The sequence below is a fragment of the Palaemon carinicauda genome, chromosome 20 (assembly GCF_036898095.1).
Source record: "Palaemon carinicauda isolate YSFRI2023 chromosome 20, ASM3689809v2, whole genome shotgun sequence".
Taxonomy (NCBI): domain Eukaryota; kingdom Metazoa; phylum Arthropoda; class Malacostraca; order Decapoda; family Palaemonidae; genus Palaemon; species Palaemon carinicauda.
This window is the reverse complement of record NC_090744.1, coordinates 88,010,999-88,020,998: the sequence shown is the minus strand read 5'-3', so window position 1 is coordinate 88,020,998 and position 10,000 is coordinate 88,010,999.

Here is a 10,000-nt window from a genome sequence, read left to right as displayed (position 1 = left end):
ATATATTTTCATGGCAACTGGCGTAATTGTGATGTCTATGTAATTATTGCAATCAGTCAGATCGCCTTTTTTTTTTTTTTTTGCCAATTTCACCAACACTCCTAGCTTGCATTCATAGGGTTTTACCTCTTCATACCATATTCTACAAAATAATCTTGTAAGTATCTTTTGAGTAATTTAAGAATAACTTCAATTTCAAAGACACTGAATTTATTCATGGGCATATCAAGGTCTTTGTTAGCTTCAGGTATATCAACCAAATTATTCCCTTCATATCTCCTATTCATGACTTCACTAAAGCATTCCATCCAATGTTGCCTTTTATTATCTTGTTTTTATAACAGATCCATCTCTCTTCATAATGAGTATATGCTTCTTCTTCTTCTTTGCCCCCCGTGGAGATTTTATTAATAATTCTATGAGCAATGCTTACACCATAGCCACTCCCTGAATTCATATCCTTGTCAGCCTCATCTGCTTTACTGTCTAAATATTCTCTCCAATCATTCCTGGCTTTTCTTTTGACTTCACCACCAATACTGGAATACTTAGCATGCTCTACCTTGTAATTTTCATTACTTCCTCCAAAACTTTCAACAATCAATTTTGGTCTTTGTCTCCTTTTTTTAGTATCCCAAGTATTATTTGATATCCATGGCTTTCTCCTTTAAACTACATGTCCCACTGACTGATATACAGTATATTCCTAATATCACACCATTCTTCGTTAATTGTCTATTCTACTTCTCTTAAAGTCTCCAAGACTGCAAATCAATTTCTACATTCAATTACAAAAGTTTCCCTGTGTTCATCTACTAGAAGCTTATTTATATCAAACCTAGGTATTTTATCTACAGTTCTGTTGGGTGGTTTCAGTTTTAATTTTAGTATGGCAATGAGGAGCTGGTGATCTCTACCAATATCTGCACCTCTATAGCTTCTCACATTTCTCAGATTCCTCCTTCTCTATTTATTAATGGCTATGTGATCTCTTTGGTTTTTGTAATTGCCACATGGTCAAGTCCATGTATATTTGTAATTGATCTTGTGCTGGAAAAGAGTTACTCCAATAACAAGATTGTTTGCTGAACAAGGACTTATAAAATGGGCTCCATTTTCATTTATAACTTTGCCAAGTCCCTCAACACTCATTACAATCTCTATGCCTTGATTAATCTTTCCAACTTAAGCATTAAAGTCACCTATCACAATTTTCATAATTTTCTCTGGAATCTCATCTATTACACTCCGCAGTTCTTCATTTCATCAGGGGCATCATTTGTTGGTGTATAGCACACTATAATGCTCATATTGCACTGCTTTCATTTAATTTTTCCAAATGAGAATATGGTAGTTACAGCTCTCCACTCAATTAATGCCTTTTCTGCTCTTAGTGTCATTATCATTCCTACCCCTTCTCTTCCACTTCCATCAGTTCTTCTTGAATAGATGTATTTATTGTCTTGGTCTAAGATTTCTTTACCAGTCCCCTTACAACGTGATTCACTTAGGACCAAGATATCCAAATTATACATCATAGATCCATTCCCCAGTTGATGTAACTTTCCAATCTGATTCATGGTTCTAACATTCTAATTATCAATTTTCTATTTTTCTTTAGAATTTATAAACCAGGAGATCCTTGGCACCCCAGTATGCCTGGGACGGCGGGCTATTTTGTAATTTTCGCTTTCCATAGACTGATTAAATCTATAGAGGATTCATTAGCTAGATTCATCAAACGATAGACAGTTCTTTGTGATGCGAAGGGCCTATCTAACTAAGGCAAGTGACCCCTGCCGGTTCATACTAATTGTAGTAAGATTATCCGCCAAGCATCAAGGGTATAAGCAAAGGAGATATTTTGTTTATCACCTTAAACATAATCCGTCATCCTACTGCCATTGACTTCTTCAAGATTTAGGGGGCCATTTTCTCCACACCCAAAGTTCTTGTTACTTCACCAGGTTGCTCATCCACTTACATAACCGTTGGCAAACATGGATTGCTAAGATATACCGCCTAGCGCCATACATCTTTTGACTTCACTATTATTTCGGTAGGATACTTCTTTTTATACATGTTCGATTGACGATATATATATATATATATATATATATATATATATATACATATATATATATATATATATGTAAATATATACATGTACATATATCTAAATTTCAACTTACAATTCCTTGCTAAAATCTACCTTATTCAAAATCACGAAGTGGCACATAAAACTATTTTAAGGTTAAAATCATGAAATTCAAGTGATGTTTTAACTAAATAAGATGTAAAATATGTCTTTCTCTGACAAACTTTATAATGCACCCCCACTTGAACTAGAATCAATATTCTATCTATTGTTAACATGTGTAAAGAAAATTTCATAGACCAAAGCTTGAATGAAGATTAAGGAACTAAGTAAAAGAAAATATTCATTTCGTAGAAAAACAAAGGATTGCTTCCTTGAACGCAACAAGTTAAAGAGGCCGACTCGGAAACGTTTTAAAGCTTTGTTTTGCTTTTCTTATATCTAAATATTGGAGAGTGTTGATAATTCTTATCAATAAAAAATCCAATCCAATCCCATTGATGAAAGAGAGAGAGAGAGAGAGAGAGAGAGAGAGAGAGAGAGAGAGAGAGAGAGAGAGAGACTCTAAAGTTGCGGCTAGAATAGGGAAATGACCATATCAATCATTTTTATAGCGGTTTGGGTTCAAGAAATATGTCACTTGCAAGAAAAAATTTTCTTCTAAAGGCTCAATGCCAAATATTCTCTCTCTCTCTCTCTCTCTCTCTCTCTCTCTCTCTCTCTCTCTCTCTCTCTCTCTGCATATATATATATATATATATATATATATATATATATATATATATATATGTATGTATATATATATATATATATATATATATATATATATATATACATACCTACTAATACTTATTGTATATTTTATATAAATTACCTGACTGATGTACGCTCAAGTGCAAACGCTTAATGTCCTATTCATATGTAAACCAGTATAGCTTCGCTTTTTCTAAATACATGAAAGACGTACTACATACTCTACCCTAAACACCAGTCAAATTCTAAAGGGTTAAGAAAGGTAAAGGCTAATTTATAATGCTTATAAGATCAAGGCAAAGTTCCGGTTCGTCATTGCTATTCAAGTTAGAATAGTAAAGGGATATTACAATTCCACCATCGTCTATATGTTTATGAAGAGACATTTCATATAAAAACTAATTATTCATCTGAAAGGACAAACAGCGATAACAACAAATCCTCTGAGTCCAGCTATAACTAAGGAAAGCAGGCAACGTATTGCTGCGTATATGAAGGTAGAAAAAGTGTAAAGCAGCAATGCCAACATTTACCCTTTTGTCGTGTGATTGATACAAATGGATTATCCTGGAAGGGTCAAGTCTCCCTTAAGTCTTATATCAGCTTCTGAAGTAAAGGTCTGATATTTGAGGTCTCTTTTCTGAGTTTTTAGCTCGTATTTAATCATTTGTTGTGTATCTAATCTTTTAGTTGTAGGGATTGTGATCTCAATTTATTTTTGTATTTACTTTTCATATATATTAGAAATTTATGTGCCATCTTTTGGATCCTTGTTTTTAGGCTCATTCGTTTGAAATCGGCAAAGAAGTTTAACAGAAGGTAGGTTCTTTTTTATTTAGTTTTTTGGGTTAATTTTTCTTTAGACGGGGGACCAAAAAGTAGAAATTGATTAAATCGATGACTTCCGTTTTGAGATTGTTTTTATTTCATTTATAAATTCAACTCGATTTGTGTTATAGTCATAGAAACTTTAGAACGTCGTACCACCGAGATCATGAAATATATTTTGTAGAAATTAGGTCTTACATATTGCGTCTTTGGGCGACATTTGTTCAAGTTTAATAACATTTCCTCCAATTATCTCGACATCCAATGAAACGTGGCGGTCAATGGTGAATTGTATTCTCTATTAGGTATTCATGAATAATTACATAGTTCATGGCGTTTGAATAAAGATGGGTATGGTGTAAACAGATAGAGAGAGAGAGAGAGAGAGAGAGAGAGAGAGAGAGAGAGAGAGAGAGAGAGAGAGAGAGAGAGAGAGAGAGACCAATTAATTCAAGGAAGTTATAGAAACAATGATATTAACAATTCCAGTATTATTATTATTATTATTATTATTATTTCGGTAGGATACCTTCTTTTATGCATGTTTGATTGACGATAATGGGTGCCTTAGTGGCGTGGATTTTATAAAATACCTTTTCTAGCGATCTAATTTTCTTCTTCTCAACAGCACTACAATTTGTCAGTGACTGCTATTTTCATTCTTAGAGAGGAAATGAATGAATTCTATACTTTAAAAGAATATTTTTGAACGCATGGATATGTGCGAAGTCCAGGGACATTCCTATGATCGGTGAATGAATGAATGAATGATTTGAAGTTCTCTGGCATCCTGACATCGAAGGTCATTGACGCCGATATCGTTTATTATCAATAAAGATTAAAAGAATATCTAATTAAAACCAGAAAAGTAAATATTTTATAAAAGTTGAATAGCATTAAGAAGATTTGCTTCTGATATAAATTTAGAAATGCCACTAGCATTGTACGACACATCATGTTCAAGGGTCTTGGCAAGGGTGAACCTGCCATCTTCACCTTGAGCCTCAAACTGATATCTGTTTCCTTCTGTGCTTTAAGTTGGGCATTCAGTCAACAAATGCTCATTGTCAAGGGTATCAAACAGTCGTCGCAATATGGTTGGTGTTAGTCAGCCAGCAGAAATTCGTGTGTCATCCGAGTGTGAACAATGCTGAGATGACAAAGAGTAGTCTCCCATTTTCGGGGCGTCCCATTATACCTCCAAAGGGATATAACTATCGCAATTTCTCTTAACTTATTTTCAGTTAAACTATCCCAATGCTTTTGCCAATTGTTATAAATAGTATTCCTAATTGCTGGTAAAAAAAAAACAAAAAACCTTACTGAGAATGGGATACCTTCTTGGTAGCAACTCAGCTGCAGCACTCTTTGCCAGGGAATCTTCCTCATTCCCAGACACACCAACGTGTGTTTGAACCTAGCAGAATCGAACTGTTATACCTTTTAGGCCAATCATTAAAATCCACTCTCATATTTAAAACTAAAGGGTTACAAGAATTAAAACCTTCTAAAGCTTGAAGGACACTTCTTGAATCACTATGAATGGTAAAATTGCTCTCTTCTTTTAACGCTATTTTCTCAATAGCGGTTAGTATGCCATATAATTCAGCAGTAAATATTGAAGACATTGGAGGAAGTGCACCTCTACAGTTAAAAGAACTATTATATACTCCAAATGCAACGCCAGCATCAGATTTGGAGCCATCAGTATATATAAAAGTTGATTCCTTATGTTCTTCAACATGTTCCATAAAAAGAGACCTAGCCTCTGATTCAGTCATGTTTTTTCAACACCAATAAAATATTTACAGAATGATATATCTAATAATTTCCACGGAGGGGTTGATGATATCTTAAATGGAAGCACCTTACCTTTAATTCTATCAAGACCTTTTAATAAAATTGTTTCACCCGAAACCCATAAGGTTGAGGAGTATGTTGAGTGCCTTACAAGGCTTGCAGTCTGAAAGGCTAAAGAGTTAGGGAATCTTTGTAACCTAAACCAATACGGAATAATGGAAGACATTCGGTAATGGTCTAAACGTAACTCTCAAGCATCAACAAGGAGACTTGGGATAGGTGAGGTTCTAAACGCTCCTGTGGACAGTCTAATACCAGCATGATGTATTGAATCTAATATTTTTAATCGGCTTGGGGTGGCTGAAGAGTATATTTCACACCCATAATTAATTTTGGAAAAATTAAGGCCTTGTATAATTTCAAAATAGTTTTACGGTCTGCCCCTCATGATGTATGGGTCAATACTTTTAAAAGATTTCGAGCGTCAAGGCATTTAGCTTTCAATGCCTCTAAGTGAGGAACCCATGTAAGCATAGAATCGAAAATCAATCCTAAAAATTAGCTTCACCTACACAATGGAATCCGTTGACCTTTCATGTATATATCCAGATCTGGATGTATTCCCCGGACACGACAGAAATGGACAATAATAGTTTCACTTGTTGAAAACTTTAACCCATTTATATCAGCCCTCTAAATAATATCTATCTTTCTTCATGGTTTTCAGGGGTTGGGTCAATTTGTAACGTGTTTCAAGTAACAAGGTACATCTGCTCATTATCAGTCTTGTGTTTATAACGAATCCGGGTAGGTCTCATTGATAATTGTCATTCATCCCTACCTTTTTTATGACTTTCAACGATTACAGTAATACCACAACCTCTCTACTTATTCCCTCTTCTTCAAGGCAACTTCGTGTTCGATCCTTGAGTCCTGCTCCTTCTTCATCCTCTTCTCCATTCCCACAATTCTGTAGCCGAATACATCAAAGTTATGCCCCATGAAAAAGAAGTAGCCTACCTTTAATCAACCGTAAAGTTCGAACCGACCTCGAAGGGAAGTTAATCCTATTTCCACAGGACCAAGGCGCATACACCAAAATTTTGAGCCGACCTAACTCTTTCGACATGCTGGACCCCGCCCGTAAGACAAGGTTCATCATCGTCTGTGGTTTCCATCTCAATCTGCCCTTGGAACTCTTCAAGAGAGACCCAACAACATTAGAGCCGAGAGATTCTCAGCCAGATCTGGTAAAACCACCTTCAAATTGAAGTGAGTGTATAGAAGTCCTCCTCCAGTCCGTCTAGATCTAAGCATATGGGCTCTTTCTTCATAAAGGACTTCACCCCTAGATGTCAAATGTTTGGCCAACACCGCAAACAGTGCACCTCATCCCCCCCCCCCACACCCTAATGGAATCTGTGCCAAGAGTCACGGCACAGAAGAGTGTCTTGTTCTCTTCAGGGAAGGTAAACCCACTGTCGCCTACTGCCCTAATTGCTAAGGTCCCTATTATGCTTGGAACAGACGATTTCCTGCAAGACTTCCGGGAACCAGTCACAGTAGCCCTCCAATTTTTATCCTTCTCCTTCCTCTAATAACAATTCATGATCTTCTCCTACTCCTAAAAGCCTTTTTTCTTCTACAAACTCCACTAATCCTATAAACTCCACTACTCCTACTCCTACTAGTCCTATTCTCATCCAAAAACCAAAAATCCTTCCTGTCTCTCCCTTCTAATTCCCCTACTCCTCTCTCTCATAGTACCAAAAAACCTCCCCTCCTCTCCAATAATATTATAATCTATTATCCCGTTTCCCCAACCTATGGCTTTGCTTTTCACGTATTTACTTAATCTTATGTTCCCTTGTTTAACACGAATTCCCTGTACATCCCTTCAAATACTCTCTAGTTCACACAATCTACAAGCAAGCAGCAAGAGAGCACTGGGTCAGGTGATTGTGTCGTGAGTGAGTCACCTGCGTGAGATTCCCGGTTAGAGGAACCTGCTCTCTGATTGGCTGTGGCACTTGCTGGGAGGGGCTCCGTTCCAGGCAAATTGCTGTTCCTTTTATCAGTGCTATTGTCATCGGTGTTGTCTTAATTTATATGGCTAATCGTGGTCGGGGATTGGGGGGGGGGGTTTACTCCTTCGGCACATAGGTAGGAGAGACATTTCCTTTATGGTGTTGAGGATATATTTTTCCTGATCGATCAGCGAGGCCTCCAAAAACCTAAGCCTCCTGTAGTCAGGGACACTGCCATGCAAACATTACTGATCCAACACAATTTTGTAATTATGAAACCAGATATTACTTGAAGACATGTATCTATCACAAAAATACATAATAAGCAGGTTAACAAACACATCCAATTGCAATTAAGCATTCTAATTACTGTTCAACCTTGTTTAAGTTATTTAAGTGCAAAAATGCAGTAAGTCATTCTGAATAAATGCATGTTTTTCAAGTAGTAGATTTTACAAGACACAAATTAAGTTAATTGAATTCATGACACTCATAGAAATAACCCTCAATTTTCCCAGTCCACATCTATCCCTGCCTGAAACGTTTGTTGTTGCAAATGAAAAGCCAGCATCCACAAACTTTTATACATGGAATATTGTTCTTGTAACAGCTACCTCTTCATTCACATCCACAATTGTACCCATGCTTAATGAAGTCCAATACTGCTTCAGGAGGAGCTGGTAGATTTAAACAGCGAACAGGATAGAAGTGTCGTGAACCTGCATCAAATGGCCAAGCAAATGTGGCTGGTCCTTGGAGACAAGGGCGAATTTCAGTATCCTTTCACCAAATTATTATTATTATTATTATTATTATTATTATTATTATTATTACTTGCTAAGCCACAAACCCTGAAGGCAAAGAAGGATGATGCACATAGTTTATATAATCTGTTTACTTATTGCCCAACTGACGTATAAAGCATTGTATAAAATCCACCCATTTTGGCTGATTACCAGCTTGCTTAACTTGAGTCCTCTAAACCATGCTATTATCGGTTATAGTTGCTGTGGATACTTTTAGCTGCAAAAGAGAAAAGAATATGATAGTATATACTGTACACCACAGAATTTTCAAATGAAACTTTATCGTAATGCGAACAATCACTGCCAATGATTGAATTTGAACATCAAGTTCCAGGTCAAAATATTGAAATGAAACTGACATCACTTTTCTGAAATTGTACAAAATGAAAGACTAGTATTCAGGTTGAAGGTATTGTTACCATGGTCACGTTGGATTTCAGGTCATTAGAATGCAAAAAACTTCCGACTTAATTTTTTTTAAATGTATATACAAAATCAATGAACTTTTTGCTTCCCCCCCCTAAACACACACAGTTATTTTTTTTCATGACAAATGAGCCTACACCATAATAGCACCTTGCTTCACCTGACAGAAGAGGCGTTTCCAGTGCCACATAGGCTAGTGGGCATCCCGATGTAGCTGCCAGGCCATCCTCGTATGGGGTGATGGTATTAGTAGACTACATTAGTTCTTTTCAGACTGTCCTGCATGGGAGGGGCTAGGATATTTCTCATGACCAAAGTTTTGGTTTTGACGATTTAGTAGCAAATCATGAAGTTAAGATCCTTGTTGTCTTGTATGAGGAAAATGTTGTTCCATATAATATCCTTAATGGCTCTTTCATCCTGATGGTAATTACAGTGCATAATTCCTTTGCTGTAAATATTTACTTATGTTTTCCTGCTCCACCCCATACTAGGAGTCGAGGGTTTTCTTGATTTCTCGGTTGACCTGTCTGTTGTGATAACCGTTGTTCACAAGGACCTGTAATATACGGTCCAGTTGCTCATATGTAGTCTTCCATAAGGACCAATGAGAAAAATTCCTCTTCACGATGGCCTTGATGCTTGAGGCCTTGTATCTGTCACTGTTCAGACAAAGTCCAAGGTTCGGTGGTTTCAATCAGGACCTCCAGGAATGGGCGTCGTCCACTGTTACTGTGCTTTAGCGTAAAATGCAGAGAGCTGCTCTTCTCAATGGTGCGATGAGAGGAAGTTGCCTTAACGAATGTGTAATAAATGTATCTCACGTATGCGTCAGGCCAATGGATTATTATTATTATTATTATTATTGATTTATTATTATTATTATTTATTATTATTTATTATTATTATTATTATTATTATTATTATTATTATTTTCCTAGTTGGAAAAAGAATGATGCTATAAGCCTAAGGGATCCAAAAGTGAGACTAGCCCAGTGAGGAAAGGAAGTAAGGAAATAAATAAATTACAAGCCAACTACCAAACAATGAAAATTAAATATTTTAAGAACAATAACAACATTAAAATAAATCTCTCTTAAATAAACTATAAAAAAATCAAGAGGAAGAGAAATAAGATAGAATTGTTTGCCTGAGTGTACCCTCAAACAAGAGAACTGTACCCTAAGACAGTGAAGACCATGGTAAAGAGGCTGTGACACAACATAGCACTAGAGGACAATGGTTAGATGTAGCAGTGTAAT